Genomic DNA, 27,878 nt, shown 5'->3' on the forward strand with positions numbered 1-27,878 from the left:
GAACTGAAGCTTCTGGAATGAGACTATAAACTCGAAAAAAAAAGAAGGTAAGTAGGAACATTCTGATTTTACTGCGGAAAAATTAGAGTGAACTAACTGTATCATGTGTTGGCTAATATTATATTTCTACCACCAAAAGGACCTGAGATGGAAAACAGTTTCAATGATCATGAAAATAAAGAAAAGTCTGCTTCCAAATGTATGGCTTGATAATTCAGCATCATAATTAGAAGTGTTGACAATGATCAGAGAGGGGCATGGTCTAAGAAGAAGCAGAGAAAGCCTAGGCTATTTAAATTTTCTTATCTGTACATCTTTACATGTTAAAAAATATACAACAAATATATATTACTTTTGTAATCAGTAAAATACAAGCATTACTTTAGAGGAATATTACCAAAGCAAACTCAGTACTGAATGGTCAAAACTGATTACCAATGACTGGCATTCAGTTCAGTTCATTCACTCAGTCATGTCTGACTCATTGCAACCCCATGAACCGCAGCACACCACGCCTCCCTGTCCATCACCAACTCCCAGAGTCCACCCATACTCATGTCCATTGAGTTGGTGATGCCATCCAACCATCTCATCCTCTGTCGTCCCCTTCTCTTCCTGCCCTCAATCTTTCCCAGCATCAGGGTCTTTTCAAATGAGTCAGCTCTTCGCATGAGGTGGCCAATGTATTGGAGTTGCAGCTTCAAAATCAGTCCTATCAATGAACACCAGGACTGATCTCCTTTAGGATGGACTGGTTGGATCTCCTTGCAGTCCAAGGGACTCTCAAGAGTCTTCTCCAACACTACAGTTCAAAAGCATCAATTCTTCAGCACTCAGCTTTCTTTATAGTCCAAATCTCACATCCATACATGACTACTGGAAAAACCATAGCTTTGACTAGACGGACCTTTGTTGACAAAGTAATGTCTCTGCTTTTGAATATGCTGTCTAGGTTGGTCATAACTTTCCTTCCAAGGAGCAAGCGGCTTTTAATTTCATGGTTGCAATCACCATCTGCAGTGATTTTGGAGCCCAAAAAAATAAAGTCAGCCATTGTTTCCACTGTTTCCCCATCTATTTCCCATGAAGTGATGGGACCAGATGCCATGATCTTTGTTTTCTGAATGTTGAGCTTTAAGCCAACTTTTTCACTCTCCTCTTTCACTTTCATCAAGAGGCTTTTAGTTCTTCTTCACTTTCTGCCATAAGGGTGGTGTCATCTGCATATCTGAGGTTATTGATATTTCTCCTGGCAATCTTGATTCCAGCTTGTGCTTCCTCCAGCCCTGTGTTTCTCATGATGTACTCTGCATATAAGTTATTAAGCAGGGTGACAATATACAGCCTTGACGTACTCCTTTTCCTATTTGGAACCAGTCTGTTGTTCCATGTCCAGTTCTAATTGTTGCTTCCTGACCTGCATACAGATTTCTCAAGAGGCAGGTCAGGTGGTCTGGTATTCCTATCTCTTTCAGAATTTTCCATAGTTTATTGTGATCCACACAGTCCAAGGCTTTGATATAGTCAATAAAGCAGAAATAGATGTTTTTCTGAAACTGTCTTGTTTTTTTGATGATCCAGCAGATGTTGGCAATTTGATCTCTTGTTCCTCTGCCTTTTCTAAAACCAGCTTGAACATCTGGAAGTTCATGGTTCATGTACTGCTGAAGACTGGCTTGGAGAATTTTGAGCATTACTTTACTAGCATGTGAGATGAGTGCAATTGTGTGGTAGTTTGAGCATTCTTTGGCATTGCCTTTCTTTGGGATTGGAATGAAAACTGACCTTTTCCAGTCTGTGGTCACTGCTGAGTTTTCCAAATTTGCTGGCATATTGAGTGCAGCACTTTCACAGCATCATCTTTCAGGATTTGAAAGAGCTCAATTGGAATTCCATCACCTCCACTAGCTTTGTTTGTAGTAATGCTTCCTAAGGCCCACTTGACTTCACATTCCAGGATGTCTGGCTAGGTGAGTGATCACACCATCATGATTATCTGGGTCGTGAAGATCTTTTTTGTATAGTTCTTCTGTGTATTCTTGCCACTTCTTCTTAATCTCTTCTGCTTCTGTTAGATCCCTACCATTTCTGTCCTTTATTGAGCCCATCTTTGCAGGAAATGTTCCCTTGGTATCTCTAATTATCTTGAAGAGATCTCTAGTCTTTCCCATTCTATTGTTTTCCTCTATTTCTTTGCATTGATCACTGAGGAAGGCTTTCTAATCTCTCCTTGCTATTCTTTGGAACTCTGCATTCAAATGGGTATATCTTTCCTTTTCACCCTTGCTTTTTGCTTCCCTTCTTTTCACAGCGTTAAGTTGTACCAAATAGTTATTATTATTAAATGTATCTTAATAGAAATAATAACTGATTAAAACACTTATATTGGTCTTGTTAATATTTTCTCAACTAATAGTATCAATTTGTACTATAATACTGACAATTTTTGTCCTTTTTTTTTTTTTTTTTTTGACAAACTCCTGAAAAGAAAAAAACAAAATTTCTGTTTTTTGGCATATATATCACAAGTAATTGTAGAAGCTACTGAGGAGTTCATGCTTTTGTTATAATCAAATCTGTGATCACATGACATTAACAAGTAGTAATTTTCTGGTAACATTCTGAGTTATTGGGGGCAAGTATTGATAGATAGATACTTAAATGAGTCATACAGAAAATGTCATGACATTCACTTTTGTGGGCAGTAGGGGCAGGGAGAATCTGTCTTCAGCTCTAATTTCAACAATGAAATGCCTCTTTCTGCCAAAAGAAGTCTCATTCTACCAAATCCCCCCCTTTTTTTTCTTTCGAAAGTTAATGCTAACATGGTATATTTTTCTCCATTCACTGACTTAAAAAAAAAAATTTCAGTAGAGTGCATGTACAATGTTGCATTAGTTTCAGGTATACAGAAAAGTGATTCAGTTATACATATAATAATTCTTTTTCAGGTTCTTTTCTCATATAGATAATCACAGAATACTGAGTATTGTAGTATACAGTAGGTCCTTGTTGGTTATCTTACATACATAGAGTAGTGTGTATGTTAATTCCAAACCCCCTTTCCATATGGAAAACATAAGAAAAGCCAAGTTCATGCCACAGAGAGAAAGCAATGGCTGGAGTGGATGGGCCTGTCTGCTGTGAGAAGACAGATTGATCACAGGGAGATACTGGGTGCGACTGTTGGGCAGAGAGCATTTAGACAAGATTCAGAGCCTTCAACAGTAATCAGCTAATACAACCTAATGATTCAGAAAGTGAATATGAAGGTGAAAGTCTCTCAGTCATGTCTGACTCTTTGCAACCCCATGGGGTGTAGTCCATGGAATTCTCCAGGCCAGAATACTGGAGTGGGCAGCCTTTCCCTTCTCCAGGGGATCTTCCCAACCCAGGGATCAAACCCAGGTCTCCCACATTGCAGGCAGATTCTTGACCAGCTGAGCCACAAGGAAAGCCCCAGAAAGTGAGTGATTAGGGACTAAATGGAAAGAAAAAACACAAAAGATGCTGAAACAATGCAATTGAGTGGTACAAGAGTAAGAAGGGGTGGTACACAATGAAAGGACCCTGATGACATAAGCACTGAGCCCTCAGCTGGTACTAATAGTTAGCTGGAAGTCACCTACAATTGAAAAATTGTAAATACATGTATAGATTAGATGAAACTTTCATAAAATGAAAATTTTATTATATTACTAATATGATCAATACGATTCAAAGATATGCCACAAATTGGGAAAATATGCCATTGAACTGTTAACATTTTTTTCTTTCTGAGTTTGTGTCCAGTATTGTGCTGAGCAGTTTGTACCCGTTTGCCTTGGGACATTTAATTTCTCACAACACTAAGGTAGGTACTATTATTTCCCTCATTTGGAAAACTGATGTTCAGAAAGGCTAAGCACCTTTCTTAAGGTCTCACAGCAGACCACTGGCGGGACTGAATTCAGACCCAGATGTCTGACTCCAGAGTCAGCTGTCTTAATCACCACATACACTGCCTTTCCAGACTGCCTGCCTGTCATCCTCATACCTTATGTGAGGAGCAACTGGAAACTCTTCAGAACCTGTATAGTCTTTATAGAGTTTGGAGAGTATAGGTAGAGAAAATTTTAGAGTGTGTATTCAGCATCTTGCAACAGATTGCGTGTGTGTCATTTGCAGGTCATCAAGGCAAAGTAGAGTTTCAGGTAGTGATTTTTATGGATACCTGGATCACATGAGCCATACCAAATATTAAAAAGAGAGGTTCTGGTGCCTAGGTTGAGCAGAAAAGGTAACTGATACAGAATTCTGTCTTGGCGAGGTTCATTTCTCTCTGGGGAGGGTACATTTCAAACTTAAACAGCATAAAATGCTATCACAGAGATTCTTGAGGGTTGATTGTTGTAAACCTCTGAAATTGAAAGGTTGAGCGGTGAATAAATTTCTTTTGGAATCAAGCCCTTAGGTTTGGAAACAGACAAATTTGTAGAAGGTTACAAGGCAATAAAGTAAGCACCAAAAATATGACAATATTTTTAAAATTTCAATTGAAACCCATTTGTTTGGAAATCAGCGAGTAAGTGTTTTGCAAGAATAGAAACATCTCTAGCATTTTAAAATTAGGATATTTTTCCCTGGCTTGGCCTAACACATAAGAACCACAGGGTCAAGTTTTAATGGTTGGGGCCAAGGCAATTCGCTCTTTCTGTGTGGAATAAATGAAAAGGAGCAATACAAGATAAATAAACCTGTTCTAATCTAAATAGATCTAACATGGCAGATTTTAAAAATGCCCAGGTTTTCATTTACAGCAAATTATTCTACCTGACCACAGCTTTCTCATTGCAGATTAATATTGGCTTTGACACATCAGACTATTAGATATTCCTAAAAGTTGATTCCTTTGGCCATAATGGCTCATTCTTTTACTCAATGAATATTTATTGAAATACTTCTATGGGCCAAGCTCTCTTCTGGCTGGGAATATAGTTGGTCACAAGATAGGTCTCTGCCCTTTTAAAGGAAACACTTTGATGGGGAAAGCTAGAAAATATTCAACATTTTATGTGTGTATGTGTGTGTGTGTGTGTATAGCTCAGATAGTGATGGGTGCTTTGAAGGAAATAAAGCAGAGGCCTATGATAGGGAGGGAGCTGGGACTCATTTGGAGGAGGTAGCCAAGGAAGACCTGAATGGCCTGCAGGAACTGCTTGTGCAGAATCAATGAAAAAGCATTCCAGCAGGGGAACTGATAGAGCTACCTGCTAAGAACCAAGAACTAGACTGTTCAAGATAGAGACTGGATAAATCACAGATTGCCTTATTGAAGCAAAATAATAAAGAGACTACCTAGCATCGCCCCCATCTGCTGGTGAGGTCCCAATTCCATTGTCACAAATGAGTCAAATACACACTGTTTGGTAATACTGGTTTTTATTAACTATTCACAATAATGGCAGAAACAAACGAATGGGCATTCTTGCATAGTAAACAGGAGACTAATATGTAAGTTACCTGGAGAAGCTTAGTAAAATAGCTGGGGCCAGTTTGATAGTTAATATGTTAATTCTATTAATTATCTCTTAAGAGTTAAAAACATGCTATGTAACGCACAGGTTAAATGTTGTTTGCTGTTCAGGCGACTTCATTTGGAGGGTCACTTTTAGATGGTTCTGTCACAAGTACATTCCAACAGCACTGGCCCAAGCCTGTTATTTCCACTTTGTAGCTCCCATGGTAAGCTCTGACGCTGTTGTGCATAAATGTGGTTGTTTCTTTGGTTTTCTTACAGGTCTGGAGAGTTATAGATTGTGCAAAAGACTGTGGGTCAGTTTATCTTTCCAGATATATAACAAAGTAAAACTCTTCTAAAATGCTGGTACTTAGTAATTTTGTAAGTTTAGCTTGCCTTTCCATGAATAAGAAGGAAAAGCAGAAACTTAATAAAATGAGAAATCATGAGTGCAGGATAATGCTCTTGAGACTATGAAGATAACAAACAACAACACACACACAAAATCCCTCAATTGCTCCTACTGTTATCTCTCTTTTTGTAGTATTTTGTAGTAGAAAAAGCTTCACTTTTTCTAAAGCCCGAGAACATTCTGTGGTATGTTTAAAGTGAGAAAGGACAATATAATACACTATGCTCAGTTGCTCAGTTGTGTCCAGCTCTTTGTGACCCCATGGACTATAGCCCGCCAGGCTCCTCTGTCCATGGAATTTTCCAGGCAAGAATACTGGAACATGCTGCCATTTCCTACTCTAGCGGATCTTCCTAACTCAGGGATGGAACCCCTGTCTCTTGCCTATAATACACTATATATCTTTAATTCATAGTAACTGGTGAAGGAAGAGAAAGATAATTGAGACCTTATAACTCAGCAAGGAAAAGTGAGCCAGGCTATAAATCTGTTGGTAATTCAAGAATATTTAGAATTATCTCCTGATAAAATTAATTAAAGGAATATCTTAGTAAAGTTAATCAATTAGTTGTTTTCAACATCAAAATCTCCTAATATATCAACAGAAATTAAGCTGTGAGGGATGTTCCCTTTATAGGACTTCCTCTTTCTATCATAGCTATCAATTACTATCAATTACTTTGTTAAAGAGCTGATAAACCCTGAGAGTTACCTGGTTGCCTAATAGTTAGGATTCTGTGCTTTCACCATCATGGCCCGGGTTCAGTCCCTAGTCAGGGAATTGAGATCCCACAAGCCATGCAGCCAAAAACCAACAAAACAAAGAAAAAGGAGCTGATAACTCCTAAAATATTACAACCACTGATTTTAAAAGTCTAGATTAGAGAAATATTATTGTTTACAAAAGATCCTTTATAAAATGCCACATAATCATTTTTAAACTAAACAAATAAATACTATTGATTATGATATAATTATTTAATATTACTAAGAACTAAGGAGTGAGTGCATGCTCAGTCACTTCAGTCATGTCCAACTCTTTGGGACCCTGTGGACTGCAGTCTGCTAGCCTCCTCTGTCCATGGGATTCTTCAGGCAAGAATACTGGAGTGGGTTGCCATGCCTTCCTCCAGGGGATCTTCCCAACCCAGGGACTGAACTCAAGTCTCCTGCGTGTCCTGCATTGCAGGTAGATTCTTTACCACTGAGTCACCAGGGAAGCCCCAGGAAATAGGATGCCACCAGTTAAATAATGACATAACATCGTAAGATGTATTCTAATTTCAAAGATGTTAGGATTTTTTAAAGTGTGCCCTGGAATCAATGGATTATACTATTCAATTATTAAAATTCTCTATACAAAGTAAATCTGCAAAGTATAAACCAGACTCATGTGGACCCTGTTGGTTGCATATGTAAGTGTAAGGTGCATATATGCCTTACCTTTTCTGTAGCTGGCATCAGTTTTGATTGATTGATGCTTAGGCCTGTTTATATATTTTGAATATATGTATTCAAGAGTACAAGGACATTAATCACCAAATCTTTTATAATAGTAGATACTTAGAAATATTGTAATGTCTGTTAATATAAAATTGGTAATAATGTATGTTGATATGTCCACACAATGGGTTACCAGAGAACTATTAAAATAAGATGCTTATATTTATTATCATAAAATAAATTCATGCTATATTGATAAGTGAAAAATAGGGGCCTGTTTCAATAATATACATAGTTGCATGTGCATTAAATATATAAAAAGGTATTTATCAAAATATTTTAAGTAGAGGATTGTGGGTAATTTTATTTTCTTACTATTTTTTATACATTTTATTTGTAGTTTCATGCACTTAAAAGGCAGTTTTTATAACCACAAAAAGACTGAAAGCCTGTTTCTATTTTTAAAAAGTGATATTGAGAATTTTATTATAATTAACTTGGGGGAAAATGTATGGGTATGATACTCTATATTATGGAGTCAAAACTATAGAAAATATCTACAGTTCTTAAAGAGGAGACATGCAATCACATCACAAATGATAGCCTGTTCTCTTTGGAGCAGAGGGACCTGACTCTTAATAAAATTAACAGGAGAAAGTCCAATATTTAAAAAGTAGAGTATTAGTAAGGAAGGCATGGATAACATATACTGTTTTATACACACACACCCAGCCATGGTTGCTATAAAAATCATGCTTGCTTGGTTCTGTAAAGGGAGGAAATATTTCAGAATTTATGGTAAAGTCATTTTGGAGGTATAGAAGGCTGCTTTGGAAAAGATTCTACATTAGTCATGCTTTCTTTCAGGCTTAATAAAAAAGTGAGCCTGATCTGATGAATGGAACATTGTTAGAAGTCAGAAAATATTCCTGTTTCTCATTATGCTTTTCATTTTTCACTTGACTTTGATGAAGGATCCTCACCTTAGCGTGAGTCATTAATCAACCAAAGGTATTTAGAACATTTTCTTTTAACATAGACATTTAATAAGCAAATACTAGTCAAAAATAAAACCATCTAAAAATAGTTTTGTTTTATTATACACTTTGAGGATCCAGTAAATCTTTTCTGCTTTTGAGAACAAAGAAAGGAAATTAATTTAGAGCTTAACAAGCCATTATATATATATATGTATATATATTTTTTCTTTTTTTAAAGAAAAAGCAGCAGCAGGTAATTTTGTTCTATATTTTCAGGTAATGAGAGGCTATTGGAGCAGAGGCAGGCATACAGGTGATGATTTTTACCAAAAGAACCATAATTTCAGTGATAGATTTTCCCAGGTTAGGACTAGTATTCAGTAGATTCTGTATTTCAAAGTTCTATATGAGATTTGGCTTGAAAAATGAGTGTATTGCAAAACTAATTTTGAAAAACCTTTCATTTTTTTCATTTCCACAGTGTATTGATGAAGAAACTGAGGTTCAGAGTAGGGTCCTGTTCAAGCTCAGTGATTAGTACCTGATAGGTGTAATGCCATGTGCTTTCCTGACACATTTGGTCATTATAGCAATCCTGTTACCTTGGCTAGGTACATATCATTACCACATTTGTCCCATGAGTAAACTGACACTCAGGTTCAACAACCACCCAAGCGATGGTATACCTGTCTCTGCTCCCAGTCCTGCTTCTCCTCCTCCTATTCCTTCTCCAGAGCACTTTCTACCTGGGCAGACTGCCTCTTCTCCATCTTGGTTCTTTATGTTTGAGCTTGCTTCAAACCAATGAAATCATAGCATGTAATTCATAGTATTCCTAAAAACTTCCATTGAAATTGCTATTATTAGAAATAGCTGATCTCAAAACAGCAGCCCTGTGTGCAAACATGTTCAATAATGGCAAACTCTAACCAGTTAAGTACTCAGAATAGTATGAAAGTTTTATTTAATAATTTTATAAGATCAGTGTGGGGAGTATGTTTGTGCAAACTTCTCTGTGTGTTTTTCTTCTATAGCAGGAAAATGATATATTTGTAACTTTAAATGTTATACTGAAGACCTATAATTTTGTACTGCGGACATAAAGTTTCTTTATTTTCACAAATCTTAATGGCATTCTTGATTTTGAATTCATTTTGTATAGTGTATTCCTTTCATGTGAACTAAATTTCTACAGATTCTATAGGTTCATTAAAAACCCTTGCTTAATTCTATTATAACTATTGGTGAAATGCAGTGAATATGTGGGAAAAACGGAACCCTGGTGAACTGTTGGTAAGAATGTAGATTGGTACACCATTATGGAAAACAGTATGGAGATTCCTCAAAAAATTAAATACAGCACTACCATAAGATCCAGAAGTCTGACTTCCAAGTGTATACATAGCCAAATGAAATTAAATCAGTATCTCAAAGAGATGTAAGGACTTCCCTGGTGTCTCAGATGGTAAAGCGTCTGCCTACAATGCAGGAGACCCGGGTTCAATCCCTGGGTCAGGAAGATCTCCTGGAGAAGGAAATTGCAACCCACTCCAGTATTCTTACTTGGAAAATCCCATGGACGGAAGAGACTGGTAGGCTACAGTTCATGGGGTCACGAAGAGTCAGACATGACTGAGCGGTTTCACATTCACTTTCATGTTCATTGCTGCATTATTCATAATAGCCAATAAATGGAAACAACCTAAAAGTTAGTTGATAGGTAATAAAAATGATCCCCTGGAAGAGGAAAAGGCAACCTGCTCCAGTATTCTTGCTGGGAAAATCCCATGGACAGAGGAGCCTGGTGAGCTATAGTCCATGGATTCATAAAGAGTCAGACACGACTGAGCATACACACACACATACATGCACAGTAAAATATAATTCAGCCATAAAAAAGAAGGAAGTTTTGCCATTTTCAACAGAACTGATGAACCTCAAGGACAGCATGCTAAGTAAAGTAAGCCAGAAACCAAAAGACCAACTGTATGACCTCACTTATATGCAGAATCTGAAAAAATCTATATTATGAAACTAGAGTGTGTAATAGTGGTTGCTTGGGGCTACGTGTTGGAGGAAATAGGGAGAAGTTGGTCAAAGAATACAAACTTTCATTTATACAGAGAATAAGTTCTTGGGATCTAATTAACATCATGGTGATTATTGTTAATCATACTGTACTGTATACTTGAAATTCACTAACAGAGTAGATCTCAAAGGTGTGCTTACCATATACACAGACACACACGTGTACAAATACAAAGTAACTATATGAAGTAGTAAGTAAGTGAAGTTGCTCAGTCCTGTCCAACTCTTTGCGACCCCATGGACTATAGCCTGCCAGACTCCACTGACCATGGGATTTTCCAGGCAAGAATACTGGAGTGGGTTGCCGTTTCCTTCTCCAGAGAATCGTCTCAACCCAGAGATGGAACCCAGGTCTCCTGCAGATCGCAGGGAGATTCTTTACCATCTGAGGAATCCTCAGGGAATTCCACCAAGGAATCCCCATATGAAGTAATGGATGTGTTAATTAACTTGATTGTAGTCATCATTTCACAATGTATATTATAATGTTGTACACCTTAAAAATCATATTGCACTATCTAAATATACCCAATTTTTATTTGCCAATCATACTTCAGTAATGGGGAAGGAAATGGCAACCCACTCCAATATTCTTGCCGGGAAAATCCCATGGACAGAGGAGCCTGGCAGGCTACAGTTCATGGGGTCGCAAAGCGTCAGACACAACTGAGCGACTTCACTTCTTCTACTTCTTCAGTAAAGCTGGAAAAAATTATCTTTAATTTTTATTTTTTAAAAAAAATGTATAGTACTAATGGAATAAAGTCTCAATGAGATGTCATTACTCAAGCTCTATTCTCTCACAAAATCTTAGAAATTTTTTCTTTTAATTTCCATAAAATGCTCTCTACGCTGGAATTGTTTCACAAACAGTCTTATGTTTATACTCACTGTGTAAATTTGGAACCCCGGGCAGGTGCTGGGCTGGTTACCAGTGAATTCATCTGGTCAGATGCTTCTGGTTGCTATTTTAAGGTCACTGTGCAATGTGTACTTTTTAGAAAATCTCCTTAGTGTGGTGTAGCAAAGTTGATTAGACTTCCACCTAAAGAAGGGCTTGGTTAGCATCTAAATCTCTATTTATCTATGTATTTAAATTTAAATAGAGTTGTTTTAGGGCTTCCCTTGTGGTGCTAGTGGTAAAGAACCTGATTGCGAATGCAAGAGACATAAGGGATGTGGGTTTGGTTTCTGGGCCAGGAAGATTCCCTGGGGGAGGGGATGGCAACCCACTCCAGTATTCTTGCCTGAAGAATCCCATAGACAGAGGAGCTTCGTGGAGTTAAAAAAAGTCAGACATGACTGAGGCAAATTAGCAGGCGTGAGTAGTTGATTTAAGAGCTTCCCTGGTAGCTTAGCTATAAAGAATCCTCCTTCAGTGTAGGAGCTGTAGGAGACATAGGTTTGATCCCTGGGTCAGGAAGATCCGAAGGAGGAAATAGCAACCTACTCTAGTATTCTTGCTGGGAAAATCTCATGGACAGGGTAGCCTGGTAGGCTACAGTCCATGGGGTCACAAAGCGTCAGAGATGACTGAGAACACATGCAACATGCTAACATACAACATAGTTGATTTAAAAATTGTTTTTATATAAGACTGGGTAAGGCATAATTCTCTTTCTATCTTAGATATTATTTTTCAACCATGAATTAAATGTGTCTCAGTTCAGTTCAGTTCAATTCAGTCACTCAGTTGTGTCAGACTCTTTGCGACCCCATGGACTGCAATACGCCAGGTTTCCCTGTCCATCACCAACTCCTGGAGTTTACTCAAACTCATGTCCGTTGAGTCAGTGATGCCATCCAACGATCTCATCCTCTCTCGTTCCCTTCTTCTCCCACCTTCAATCATTCCTAGCTAAGTCAATTAAAAATACTGTAGAATTACAAATGCATTATCATTATCCTTAGATATAGCCAAATCACCTTTTCCAAGGTGGGATTTATAATTATAGGGGGAGGGCCTCATTGTCCTCTTAGTCACTTGCATTGTGCTTATTTACTCAGTTGTGTTGACTGTTCAGACACAATGCATTTTTCTGAAGAGTCTATTCTGTGTAACCCATAGCTACTTCCATGAGTATTTGTCCTCCCTCTCCTACTAAAGAGAATGTGCCCTTGAGATAACACACCAGTTAGATTACGGATAGTAGAATTAGTAATGTTACTTATTGACTGCTTTTCACCTTCTGTGGGTCTCAGTGAAATGAAGACCAGCCCCTTCTCCCAATGATTGCTTCCTATCCATCCTGAATGTTGCCATTTACATTCTTCACTGTGATTTTTTTCCCCCCAATTTTGGTGTGGAAATTCATTTCCTTAGTAAAAATAACAAAAACAGTTATATATGAAGATACAAGATATTATTTGGTTAAAACAATTATTTGGTTAAAACAATGTGGTTTCATTGTTTCTCATCCTTTGACTAAACTTCAAGCAAAACTAGCTTTGTTGTGTTGAAGAACATCCTACAAACGTATATGTGTATATGAAAGTGAAAGTGAAATTCACTCAGTTGTGTCTGACTCTGTGCAACCCCATAGATGGCAGCCCACCAGGCTCCTCCATCCTTGGGATTCTCCAGGCAAGAACACTGGAGTGGGTTGCTATTTCCTTCTCCAGTGCATGAAAGTGAAAAGTGAAAGTGAAGTCATTCAGTCACGCCCGACTCGTAGCATCCCCATGGACTGCAGCCTACCAGGTTCCTCTGTCCATGGGATTGTCCAGGCAAGAGTACTGGAGTGGGGTGCCATTGCCTCCTCTGCATGGACTATATAGTCCATGGAATTCTCCAGGACAGAATACTGGAGTAGGTAGACTTTACCTTCTCCAGGGGATCTATCCAGCCCAGGGATTGAACCCAGGTCTCCCACATTGCAGGAGGATTCTTTACCAGCTGAGCCATCAGGGAAGCCCATATATGTATGTGTATATATATATACCTATATATATATATATATATATACAGACCTTGTAAGTTCAAATCTGTTAATTATCATAATCATAAATCTTATGTGATATTTGCTTATCATTTATTTATATTTTGTCATTTGAAGTGTCTTGTCTTCAGAGAATACACATCCATTTCTGTAACTTTTTTTATTGATAGTTCATTTGCACTTCTTGTGTACAATTCTTAAATGTATATTTATTAATATTTGCTTATTTAGTTATATAAAAGATAATCCCACAGGCAATTAGTCCCTGCCCACTGTCTTTATATGTTCATAATATATTCTTATGAAGGATTATTTGGTATACTTAATCTTCTATGGGCTTCCCTCGTGGCTCAGTGGTAAAGAATCTGCCTGCAATGCAAGAGACACAGCTTTGATCCCTGGGTCGGGAAGATCCCCTGGAGAAGCAAATGGCAACCCACTCCAGTATTCCTGTCTGGGAAATCCCATGGACAGAGAAGGCTGGCAGGTTATAGTCCACAGGGTCGCAAGAGTCAGATACAATTTAGTGATTAAACCACCGTTATTCTGTATTTTAAAGTTATGAGTGCCAAGCTGCTTTATCCACAAAAGAAATTCCTTTAAACTCAAAAGTACACACAGGTAGACATTTTATGAGGATTCAATTTTAAAATAGAATTAGTTCCCATTAAGCCCCACAAAACAAGGAGCCTTCTCTTAATAAGTGTGAAAGTACACGTATAAATTTCAGTTGTGGAAATATTCTACAAGTTCACTAACTTGCCTAAGTAATTATTTTTATCTTTATGTCTAAAAGATGACTAAAAGCATAACAAATCTTTAGAAAGTATATTTTTTCCTTTCATTTTAGTAATTTTACTAGAAATTTGCTGTAAATATTTGTTGAAACTAACTTTTATAAAATCATGATTTTTTTTCTGGTTATAAACAATACAATTTCATTGTAAAGATTTATAAGATCAGAGAAACATAAAAAAAAGAAAAATTATCAGTGTTTTTAACAAGTATCAAATTATCTTAAAAATGCATATCTATAAACATTTTAATGCCATTGGGATCATATATGTTTAACTTTTTTCTTTAACATTATATAATTTGCTCTTTAATGGAACAGCCATCATATGAGATTTCTATAATTTATTGAACTCCCCTGTCTCATCTGGGTCATTTAGATTTTTCACACTTTTCACTTTTATGTATAATGGTTCAATAAACATTCTTAAACATAAATATTCATGTGGTTTTCTGGTAACTACTTTAGATATTTCATTTGGAGTTAAATTACTGAATCAAAAGATTTGCATTTTCCCCCATACTCTGCCCCCTCTTAGGTGATTTAATACTTTGAGGTTACTTTAATTTCCTTCTGCAAAGCAAGAAAAACTGATCTGATAAACTAATTTGCACACCATAGTGTGTGTAAATGTGTTTTCCCTATCCCTCTCTCTTGCTCAGTTGTCTTAGGCTAATTTAAGAAAAGAGTTTATAGAGATAGAGGTTTATTTGAGGGAAGTTTATTGGAGAATGGTCTCAGCTACAACACTGGAGGAGAAGGCAATGGCACCCCACTCCAGTACTCTTGCCTGGAAAATCCCATGGTCGGAGGAGCCTGGTAGGCTGCAGTCCATGGGGTCTCAAAGAGTTGGACACGACTGAGCGACTTCACTTTCACTTTTCACTTTCATGCATTGGAGAAGGAAATGGCAACCCACTCCAGTATTCTTGCCTGGAGAATCCCAGGGACGGAGGAGGCTGGTGGGCTGCACAGAGTTGGACACGACTGAAGCGACTTAGCAGCCGAAGCAGCAGCACAACACTGGAAGCAGATTTGAGCAGAAGGGAAACTGTGGTCTTCAGCCATCCCAAGGAGTTCAGGTTGCTCTTCAGATTTTTCTTGAATTGGGATAAAATTTGTACCCCATTCCTGCCCCCTGGGAACTCCCTTCTCACACTGACTGTCTTTAGGTCAAAGTGGGCTGTCCCAGAGGGGTGGGGTCTTGGGCAAGGCAGTGGACAAACTCAGCAGCTGCGTGGGATAAGAGCCTCATTCCAAAATGAGGGGTTGAACCATTGGTGCCATCCACTTGGCATTATCAGTCAAGAACAGTTAAGGTGAAAGTCAAAAGAATTGCCTCTCCTTTGGGAGAATTTTCTTCCTGCCTGGCTCCTGAACTGGAAGATGTATTTGAACGAGTTCTCCCTCACATCTCTTCCACCTCTTAGAATCCTATTCTAGAATTCGAAAGAACATTTACTTACGCATTTCCTGGGTAGCACAAATGGTAAAGAATCTTCCTGAAGTGCGGGAGACCTGGGTTCAATCCCTGGGTTGCCCCTGGAGAAGGAAATGACAACCCTCTCCAGTATTCTGGCTTGGAGAATTCCATGGACAGAGGAGCCTGGTGGGCTATAGTCCATGGGGTCGCAGAGAGCTGGACACTACTGAGCGACTAACACTTTCACTTTTTCACTATGATGTCTGAGAGAGGCACTGAGAGGCATTTACTGACTAAGCAGTGGAGTTAAACACTACATATTTTATATCAGTGAAGAGTTTATTAAGTCCACCTGTGAAAATAATTTACTGATTATATAACAAAGTGACTTACTATATTTTGACCATTAAACCACATTTTGGCAATTTAAAAAATTTATGTGTACTCATGAAGAATCCCCACCCCGCCAAAAAAAGGTCTACTTTTAACTCTTTATTAAGTATTTATTGGCTAGATAGTGTTCTCTGGGGACAATTTTATTTCTGTTGTATATGGTTTTACTTGGTAAATATTCAGATTGTCTTTATTCTCTAAGATGAAAATTAGCATCACTTAACAACACTAAAATACTTAATAAAAGCACAGTTCTTTGTTGCCATATTCTGTATGCAGAGATGGAGTGAGTATGGTGAGAGTCATTTAGAGTACATTCTACCTTGTCTTTCCCACCGAATGCAGCTATAAATCCTGGACTGAACGCATAGAACAAGTATTTGCAGATCCTAAAAAATAAATGGTAGCAGATGTGGTGGGGAAGGAGACCACAATTTGAAGAAAATAGTCGTTAAATTCGTCATTTTTGCCTCTGGTATCCTTTAGCTTAGGCTCAAGGCAACCAGAATCTATAAGTGCACATAGAGGAGTGAACAGGAAGAGCTTCAAAAGGTTTTTAGTCCAAAGTATAGGATCCGAAAAGTGGCAGAGTGTCAGTGGCGTCAGCAAAAGTTTATAGGTGCCTCAGACTCCGGGGGAATGGACCTTTTTTCTCAGATTGGAGGATGTAAGGTCCCAAGAGAGGGGGTAAACCCTTATTGTTGTTTTTCTATATCTGTCCTCCCACCGCTGAGTCCAGAGGTGCATGCAGTCACAGTACGGAGTGGCAGAGAGGGATAACAAAGTGCCAGCTTTTTGACTGAAGAACTGAAAAGGGGAGCTTCAGGAACTCACAGAGTAGAGGGGATATTGTACCAGATGAAAGTTTGGGAAAGGGAATCCATAGACTTGTTGATGATTTTTTGAGGTCACTCAGGACACTACCGTATTGATACCTCTTTGCTCCTCCAGCCAAAATGTATGAGAGTTCCAGTTGTTTTACATCTTCACCAGCACTTGGAATTGTCTCTTTTTAATTTAGTCTTTTCCGTCTGTATATGGAGTGATGTATGCTTTTTGTGTTCTGTCTAGTAATTCTCCAACCAAGTATTGTGAAACTCTTCTCTACCTTCTTCTTTAAATTTTATAGATTCATCATTTATAGTTAGGTCTGTGATCAATTTCAAATTCATTTTTATTTGCCTTGTAAAATGAGTGGAGGCTCAATTTCCTACATGAATATCCAGTTTTCTAGAACTCCTTGTTGCAATCACTATTCTTTATTGAAGCACTTTGGAACATTTGTTAAGTCAACTGACCGTATATGTACGGGCCCATTTATGGAACATGTGCATGCATACTACGTTGCTTCAGTCGTGTCCAACTCTTTGCAAGCCTGTGGACTGCAGCCTGCCAGGCTCCTCTGCCCATGGGATTCTCCAGGCAAGAATACTAAAGTGGGTTACCATGCCCTCCTCCAGGGAATCTTCCCAACTCAGTGATCGAACCTGCGGCTCCTGCATTGCAGGAGGATTCTTTACCCCTGAGCCACCAGGGAAGCCCCTTTATGGGTACTTCATTCTGTTGATCTATGTGCCTGTCCTTAAATCAATACTGTATTGTCTTGATGACTGTGGCTTTATAATGAATCTTGAAATCAAAGAAAAAGTGCTTAAAATTTGTTCTTTCAAAAAATTTAGTCTAGGCTATTTGAAGTCTTCAGCATTTTGATTTAAATCTCAGAATCAGCTTGCCTATTTTTGTCATAAAGCTGTCTGAATATTTACCAGAATTTCACTGAAACAGTAAACCTCTTGGAAAAGAATTGACCTCTTAACAGCATTGAGTCTTCTAATCTATGAACATAGTATATGTCTCCATTTAGTTAATTTTTCATTAATTTATTGTAAGAATTTTTTATAGTTTTGCTTGTACAAGTCTGGCACATATATATCTCTAAGAATTTCATGGTTATTGATGTACTAAAAATAACATTTGAAAATTTTAATTTTGCACTTGTTTCTTGCTAGTAAGTAGAAACAAATACTTCTTATATATTGATTTTATAATCTGCTGCCTTTATAAATTGATTTATTAAATCTAGTAGGCTTTTAGTAGATTTCTTGGGATTTAGTACATTACCTGAAAACAAAGACATTTTACTTTTACTTTTTTATTTCCAATATTCATGCTTTTTATTTTTCTTTCTCCCTTATTGGTCTGCTTTGGACCTCCAATAAAACACTGAATAGAAATGATGAAAGTGGACATTATTTCTTGTTCCCAGTTATGGGCTGTGGTGGGGGAGTATTTAATATTTCAACATTAGGTATGATAATAGTTTGTAAGAGTCACAAAAATCCTTTATCAAGTTAGGGGAATTCTTTTCTATTCCTAGTTCATTGAGAGTTTTTTTCATGAAAGAGTATTAGTTTTTGTACCAACTGAGATGACTTTATGATTCTTCCTTTATTTATGTGTTGAATTGCATTTATTGATTTTTCAAAAGTTATGTAGCCTTGAAATTCTGCAATAAACTATGATGTATTATCATTTTATTTAATGCTGTGTTAAATTTGGTAATATTCTGTTATGAATATTTGCAACTACATTCATGAGAATTTTGGTCTGTAGTTGTTATTTAAATTAGAAAATATTTTCAGTAATGCCTTTATCTGGTTTTGGTGTTAGAGAAATGCTAATCTTCTAAAATGAGTTGAGACATTTTTGAGGCAAATTTGTATAGTATTGATATAATTTATTTCTTAATATTTGATATAATTCATTAATGAAGCCACTTGAACCTGTTTCCTTTGTATTTTAGTATTTTATCTAAGTAAGCAAATATATAATACTGTATTCTGTTTTTCATAATATTCCATTATTATCCCTTTACTAGCCAAAAAACATGTAGTGATGGTATTTTATTCATGGTATTAATACTTTATTTTTTAAATAAGTCTAGCTATATGCTTATCAACTATATTGACTTTTTTTAAAACAACTGAACTTTTTATTTCAATGTTCTATTGTTTATTTCTTATTTCATTGATTGTTTCGCTCAATTTTTCATTCTTTTCTCTAGTTTTAACTGGCTTAAGTTTATGGTGAAAGCTTAGACTGTGAATTTTAGGACTTTTTTCCTTTCTAATGTAAACACTTGACATTATACCTTTTTCCCCATAACACTGTTTCAGCTGAACTGGATAAATATTGACATGCTGTGTTTTCATTGTCATTTAGTTAAAAATATTTTCTAATTACTTGTGTGATTTCTCCTTGACCATGGGTTATTCAAAAGGCTGTTATTTAATTTCTAAATATTTAGGAATTTTCACAGATTTCCCTCTTCTGATATATAGCTTAACTCTATTTGGTCAGAGAATATAAATCTTTTCCATTTTAATTACTTAAAGTTATATTTAATGGCCCAACATTTATACATATGGCCCAACAATAGTAGAAAACACAATCTTTCGAACACTCATGGGCCATTCTTTAAGAATGTGTTGACAGCCATTGTTGGATGAATGTGCTGTTAGTGTCTCTTAGGTGTTCATGCTGTGTCCTGGAGACATTTGCAAAAGTGCCTCAGAATTCTCTAGGTGGAAGTTTGATAGACAACTGTGTTAGAGAATAGTAGCTGTCTATCCAGAATCTATTTTCCCCTATTTCCGTAGAATTTTATTTTGGTGTGTGGTTGATGAGCTAAATATTATATTTCTCATTTTTCTCTGTAGTGGCATATGGCTGTATGAGCATGCTCTGAACAAGCTGTGAATTCCCTAAAGGGAATGTTGTGTCCCTCCATTCTGCTGCGTAGAATGTGGATATGGTGGTAAGCCATCTTGTACTATGTGGGGTGTGGGCAGAGCCTTAGGGATGGTAGATCAGTAAGATAGAATTTGAGTGCCTGATCACAACAGCCCGGAACTGCTTAAAATCAGGAGAAATAAACATCTTTCTAGTTTAATCTGTTATTTCAGCTTTTGATTCTTAATCAATCACAATGAATAATTGTTCATTCCACCAAATTCAGTCAAAAATGTTCTATATCAATCTTATCATATTGAATAGGTACTGAGCTTACAGATAAGAATTTTTTTTTTAAGAAATGGTTTTGGTACTTGAAAATAAGGTATATTCAGTCCTCATTTCCCCATCTTTATTCCCTCTGCAAACAAAAATGTGTGCATGCATGGGTGTGTACATGCAAACACACACACACACACACACATACACACACATATATTTTACAACTCAAACTCATTCTAGGAGGAGCTTGAGATGCTTTGAATGTGTAAGGTTGTTGTACAAATGACTACTGGCTTGGTGGTCTCTTGCACAGCTATTAGTAGCCCAGGCCCATGCATACCAGTAGAACTTCAGCCCCTAAAAAATATGGGTTAGGTCTAGATTCATGTAGGCGTGGTTCTGTTTTCATGAAGTTCATCTAAAATACAATGTGTACTCTCAGTTTTCAGACTAAAGCTTTTTTTTTTGTTACATCAGAAAATATTTTTTCCTATTGTTCCTTTGAATACCGATGCTTCCCCTGCTCTCATTGCGAAGTTCCTATTATATTGATACTATGATTGGGGTTTCTTTTTTTTGATCTATACTTTTATTGGTTTATATATATATGTATCCATGTATATGTATGTATTTTCGGTCTCTTTACCTTTGTGATCTGAGTTCTAGAAGAATTTCTCTGGTTTGTCTTTTCCTTCTAAATTCAGGTTGTTTTTTTCCCCCGTATCTAATTTGCTGATCAATGTCTCCTTTGTGATAAATTTGGGAATGAAAAAGTTGAAGATTACATGAATCTATATATATTAAGCGACTGCCCTAATGAACATCAACTTTCTTTTACTATGGTGTTTTACTTTCTAGCTTTCCTGTTTTATTCCTCAGCACTCATTAGTTTTCATGCTTAGCATTCTTTTTGTCTCAGTTTTACCCAGATAATAAGATTTTTTTAAACCTTTCTAAGAATTATATGTTAAAAACAATAAAGATTTGAATGGAATGCTAAGATGAAATCTATGGTCATTTACTTATCTGGTTCATAATCTATACAACAATGCTATCACTACTATTATTTTAAGAATAACTACAATTATTTAGTATATATCATGCATTGATGTTGTACACATACTAATTTATATAATCTTTAAAATAACATATAAGTCAGGTACCATTATTATTCTCATTTTATTGAATATATAACTAAGACACCAATTTGTTACCCTATTATCTTTATTAATTTTATTTTTTAAGAAACAATTGAGTACTGGTCTATTTTTAAAATTTATTTTATTGAAGTATAGTTGATTTACAATGTGTTAGTTTCTGGTGTTTAGCAAAGTGATTTAGTTTTATATATATATATGTATGTATATCTTTGAACTTCTCTATAAGAATTGCTTTTTCCTTTCCTCACATAATATAGACAAATCTTCTCCACAGACCTAAGGCTAAGAACTCAAAATCTGACTACAACAAATTGTTGAAATTGCATCAGGATTTTTGCATTTTACTTAATTTTATTCATTGCCTTAGTTTGGGTCCTAAGCTTCTCTAGCTTGATTTATTACTGTTGACTTCTAACTGGGCTCTAGTCTTCAATCCCTTCTTCATCTGTGTCTTCTGCTATACTCACCGCTAGAATAATTTTGATCATTTATGTAATTGATTTAAAAAATTAATGGCTGCTAGGGCTTCCCAGGTGGCTCAGTGATAAAGAATCCGTCTGTCAATGCAAGAGACACAGGAGACATGTTCAATCCCTGGGTTGGGAAGATCCCCTGGAGTAAGAAATGGCAATCCACTCTAGTATTTTTGCCTGGAAAACTCCATGGACAGAGGAGCCTGGTGGGCTACAGTCCGCATAATTGCAAAGAGTCCAACAGCACTGAGCACACACACACAATGGCTACGATGATTAGGAGATCTTATTCAGTCCTCCTAAAAACTGAATCCTGACCTTGCTTTTCTCTCTACTGCTGTCTCTTCTAACTGAAAGTAACACAAAGTAACACAAAGGCTCTTATCCACTCACAAATCATGTCTTTGATGCTGAATAAATTTACCACTCTTGACTAAGTACAACTGATAAGGCTGTATTTCTTTTTTTTTTTTCTCTTGGAGGGAGTTAGGTTGTAATAGTAATTTTACTGTTTATTAAGGGCTTATGTTGGACCAGGGTATGTGCTAAACCCTTTGCACGCATCTACTTTGTAGAGGAAAGCTGAGGTTTAGAAAACTGGCTTACCCAGTATCAAACAGTTAATAAGTAGGGCTGCTTCGCTCAGTCATGTCTGACTCTTTGCAGCCCCGTGGACTGTAGCCTACCAGGCTCCTCCATCCATGGGATTTCCCAGGCAAGAATACTGGAGTGGGTTGCCATTTCCTTCTCCAGGGGATCTTCCCAACCCAGGGATCGAACCTGGGTCTGCCGCATGGTAGGCAGATGCTTTACCGTCTGAGCCACCAGGGCAGTCAGGGCCGCTAGGATTTGAATGTAAGGGCATTCTAACTGAAACTTGAGTTCTTTAAGTTCTCACTACTTTCTGCTAATTTCCTGCTTTGAAGAATAAGAGGGATGGAACTGACTGCAAACAAAACATAGGCACCCAGTTTCCAAGAGGTAATGAGATAAATTGCATCTGGGTAGCTCTGGGGTCGCTAAGTCGGACACGACTGAGCGACTTCATTTTCAATTTTCACTTTCATACATTGGAGAAGGAAATGGCAACCCACTCCAGTGTTCTTGCCTGGACAATCCCAGGGACGGGGGAGCCTGGTGGGCTGCTGTCTCTGGGGTCGCATAGAGTCGGACACGACTGAAGCGACTTAGCAGCAGCAGCAGCAGCTCTATTGGGAGGAATTTGAATGTTGTTACTGTCCATTAGCTGCAGGTAATTTTAAGTTCTGTTGAGTCTAGAGCTTGGCAACATGTTTGCCAGTACTGATAAGCAGAAGGTGGAGTATTTTCTTTTGTTCTTTGGTTAAAGATCAGCTCATTTCTTTCATGTTTTGTTTTTATTTTGCTGATAAAGAAGATGAATAAGAGGATAACAGGTGTGAACACTTAATCATGTTCCTTTCTATTATGAAGTGATGTAAAAACATGGTTGGCTTTATCTAGACGGATGTAGTTTTATGAAGTTATCATGAATGGTCTTTTAGTGTGACTTACAGAGTCACTACACAAATACTTTCTGGAAAGGTCACCTGGACTTCCAATGGCTCTTTTTTGGCATTCATGATTGTCACATCCCGATCAGTGTGAGATCAGGTTGAGATCAGGTCGAGATACATTTAATTATATTTTGCTTTAAAGGAGAATGTTTAAATCAATAAAGTAGTTGCCTAAAAATTGAAATTGTGGTAACTTGCAATAATTCACTCATCAGCCTTCTGAATGATATTTTTAAAATCTGTCGCTCATTCTTTATTTTTTTCAGATATCAAGAAACAGGGATTTCCAATGCACTTATGTCTGTGCTCAGTCACTCAGTCATGTCCAACTCTTTACAACACCATGAACTGTAGCCCTCCAGGCTCCTCTGTCCTGGAGGAATTTTCCAGGCAAAACTACTGGAGTGGGTCATCATTTCCTGCTCCAGGGAATCTTTCCAACCCAGGGATTGAACAAGCGTCTTTTACATCTCCTGTATTGGCAGGCAGATTCTTTACTACTGAACCACCTGGGAAGCCTCCAATGCACTTAGCTTATACCCAATGAAGGGTGAAGGAATTAATTCATTTAGCATGACAACACTAAATTAATAATTCAGGGTAGTTAAAATTTCAGCAGATGCTTTATTGATCCAAAATACAGTTTCAATTTAACGAGTTGTTTAGAATAGCTCATCTATCATTAAACAATAATCAATTGCCAAAGGCTTGAAAAGGCCTATGACAAGCAATGGGAAGTTTGTATATTAGAATGATAATATAAAAGTCTTGAATTGATATACATTTTCTATTTTTATAGTATTTTTGTGGTGATAAATAGTATAATGTTTCATTATTTATGAACACATTATCTACATTTTATATCTTTATACAATAGTTACACAATAACTGTCTGCCTTGTGGTGATAAACAGCAGAACATTTTACATTATTTTAAAATTCATTAACCAAGAAGATAACACAAAGTTGTTTCATTTTCTTTTAAATTCATATATAGGAGAAACTTTCAACATGGGTTTTGGTTCTGTAACACATGTTGGAAAATGTCACTTTTTAAAATCACAGTAGCATTGATGATCTTCGAGATTCTTTTAAAAAATATTATTTATTTATTTGGCTACTCCGGTTCTTAGTTGCACCATGTGAACTCTTAGTTGCAGCGTGTGGGATCTATTTCCCTGACCAGGGATGGAACCTGGGCCCCTTGCATTGGGAGTGCAGAATCTTAGCCACTTGACTACCAGGGAACTCCCGGTCTTTCATATTTTTAAACCCAAAAAGGGATTTGTTTTAATAGTTTGTTATCAGTCATCTGAAGCTTTAATACTTGGTCTCTAGAGCTCTTTCACTGTGTGATATGAATATGCATGCAAGGAGGGATAATATTTCACATTACATGTAAGGTTATTAAATCTTATATCCTAGGGATGTGGCAGGTGGGGTGAAGTGGAAAACTAATCAGTCTTATTAGAGTAGAAGTGCATTGTGGTATATGAGTCAATCCTTGCAAGATACAGGAAAGTTGTATAGCATTTGTGAGTGATCCATGTGCCACCAGTAAATCTCCACCTAGATCAAACAGAAATAACTTAGGAATTAAGACTAACACTTATTTGTAGCTAATTGTGTATCAGGCACAGTCCTACACATTTAAGGTGTAAGAAGTAATTAATCCTAAAAAAAACCTCTTGAAATAGACATTGACATTAATTAGATACCAGTAGGTCCAAGTATTTCACAGATAAAGCAAATTGAAGCATGGAGTGGTTAAATAACTTGCTGCCTAGCCAGAAAGTGATGGAACTGGGACTGAATGCTGGCAGTATGGCAGTCAGCACTCTTAACTACTTCATTAAATAAATGTCTCCCTTAGGATTTAGATTTAGATCTAAGTCATAGAAATAATCTGTTTTCCTGGCTTTATTTATTTATTTTTCACTTAAGATAGAAGCTTCCTGCCAATAAATGTCTCATTTATTTGGAATTTATGTCTTAAGGATATTCAAGCCCTAGAGAATGTTTTATTACCCAGTGGTCAGTCTAATGTTGAGCTCAAGTCATTTCTGAATTCAGTCCTTTCATTTGTTTTTTATGAAGATACCGAGAATCTTCTCTGAGTTTCTTATGGTTTACTGCCGAGTCTTTCAAGATATCTCTTCTACCTTTCTCCTCTTTTCCTTGTTTACAAGCACCAACCTAGATTAGGTTCTCTTTTGTCTCCTCAGTATGGTCCTAACTCTAGTTTCCTTACAATCTGTTTTATAGATTAATTTACCCAATGCTCTGATTGCAAAAGCTGCCAGTGGCTCTCTATTTTTCTGTGTACATTCAAACCCCTTTGTCTGACAGTCATGGCCTTGCTGGTGTGGATCTAACTACCTTTCTAGTTTTACCTGAAAACTCATAACAATCAGGGAGGCTAACATATATTGAGCACTTACTATATTTGAAGCACTGTGCTTGTCTCTGGTTATATAAAGATGAACATGACATACTGTATGCATTTATGAGTATCACAGTGATTACCTCATTTAATTTTCACAGAAATTGTATGCAGTATGTACAATTAGTAACTCCACTTTACTAAAGAGAAGACAGGTTTGAGAATGTGCATAAATTATTCAATGTCACAAGATCCCTAAGTGGTAGAGCTGGAATTCACATCCTCAATTTCAGGTCCAATAATATACTGCTTGTCATCGTTCTGAACCTGACCCATCTCTAACTCTACTGGATCACTCACTGGCTCCCTTTCCCCCCAGCTTTATTGAGACATAATTGATATATAAATGGTGTAGCTCACTGCTCCCCTTACATGCCATACTTTTTCCACTTCATGGTCTTGTCTTATTGTCATAACATCCTCCTTAATCTTTCCCATCTCTGTTGAGTAATGATTGCCCTTCACGGCTGTGGATATATTTGACCTTTCCTACCACAGAACTAAAGTTGTTGTGTGTGTGGGGGGGGGGGAGGGGGGTGGGTAAACTCACATAGTGCTATGTCCTTTCTTGATTATACAAACTATATATGGCTCCTGTACCTTAAGGGTTTCTTGAATTTTGAGATTTAACTTTATATTCTCAAAGTGCCTACCAAAAATCTGGGATCAATCAGTATGTTCCCCTAAATTCATGCTGTTAAATGATTACTTTCCCTTCTTCTCAAAAGGAAACAAGAATGGGTTCTAATTCATTATTCTATTTGCCATTTTCAGGATTTAAAGAATTGTCATTAACAGCCTTTTATGTGAAACTCATAATTTATTTGGCTCTTTAGGTACCAAGCTGAGCTTAATCAAATGTGCTAATTTTTTCAACAGTAAAAGTTTCTGATGATGTCATGTAATAAAGTTCTCAGAGAAGCTGATTCAGACTTTCCACCAAAGAGTTGTGTTGGGCATAGACAACGTAAACATCAGCCACATTTTAGCACAACCTTCATCATTCTCCTGTGGTTTGACTTTTCTGATGCTGTCTAAACTTAAACACAAAAGGAAACCCCACCTTATATGGATGACTTAGAATGGAAAAGAAGCTCCACAGCTTTCCTGTTTGGCTGGTGAGTTTGACCTTTTCCACACGTGCATTTGCTTTGAACTCTTCCTAAGTTAGGTGCTGAGAAAATATAAGTTGTAATTAACATGCTTTCTTTGGGTTTCCCTGAACAAAACACTTTCTCTCATGATGTGCTGTGCCTATTTACTTTGAATGAATTAGAGTTTTGAATTTACATTTAGAAAGAAGATAATGTGGCTGATACTTGTGTCTTTGCTTTTCATCTAAGGCTGTAGGATTGGGCCCAAATGTGAAGGGAATAAAACAGGGGAGAACCTTCCTGTTTAGCCACAGAATAACCAGGGATAAGAAGTTGAGCATATAGGCTCTAATTAAATGTTTTATTTTTCATTGTCACGAGAACAAACCTATGGTATTACTGTGTAGCTGCTAACCAGCTGTTTCCTTTCTATTGTGGTTTTTATGAGCTCTCTACTTTAAGTTTATATATCACTTGGGATTCTGAAGCATAATGAACTATTGCTTGTAGTTTCAAGGTCAGTGGTTGGGATTTTGTTTATTTTTAGATTTTTAGTTTAATCTAACATGTTTAAAATGTTTTCTATAATTGCTATTATGAGTATGTGAATGTTTATTGAAGCCTGCCCAGAATGAGCCCCATGCTCAAGTGAGGAAAAATGTTGAATGAGTTAATAAGCTAATTAAAATTCACCTCTCTCATCTGCCCTTCACTATTCTGCCAAACATATGATTGTCTCAGTTTCCTACTTAGCATTAAAGTTGGAAACTTGGACCCTGAAGCAGAGGCATTCATTTGCCTACAAATTTATACATAATAATAAACACTGTATTCATGTAATAGCAGCTTCTGTTATTTCATGCCTTCACTGGCCTGATGCCAGAATTTCACCAACAGGAGAAAATCCTTTGTTTTGTCCCATTGAATATTGTTTGGGATCAAACAGACCATGGAATTATAAACCAAAGACATATGGATAATATAACAGTATCACCATTCAGAATTCACAAGTTACAATGGTGGAACATAATGGAATATGTTTAGTTTTCATTTTTATAATTAGCTGGTTGTGAGTAAATTATAATAACATAATATTTACCATATACTATTTAAGTTCTATGTATGTATCAACATATTAATCATCTTGATAATTAAGTATTATTACTATCCTTGTCTTAAAGAAACTGAG

Source organism: Bos indicus, chromosome 9 (assembly GCF_029378745.1).
Source record: "Bos indicus isolate NIAB-ARS_2022 breed Sahiwal x Tharparkar chromosome 9, NIAB-ARS_B.indTharparkar_mat_pri_1.0, whole genome shotgun sequence".
Classification (NCBI taxonomy): Eukaryota; Metazoa; Chordata; class Mammalia; order Artiodactyla; family Bovidae; genus Bos; species Bos indicus.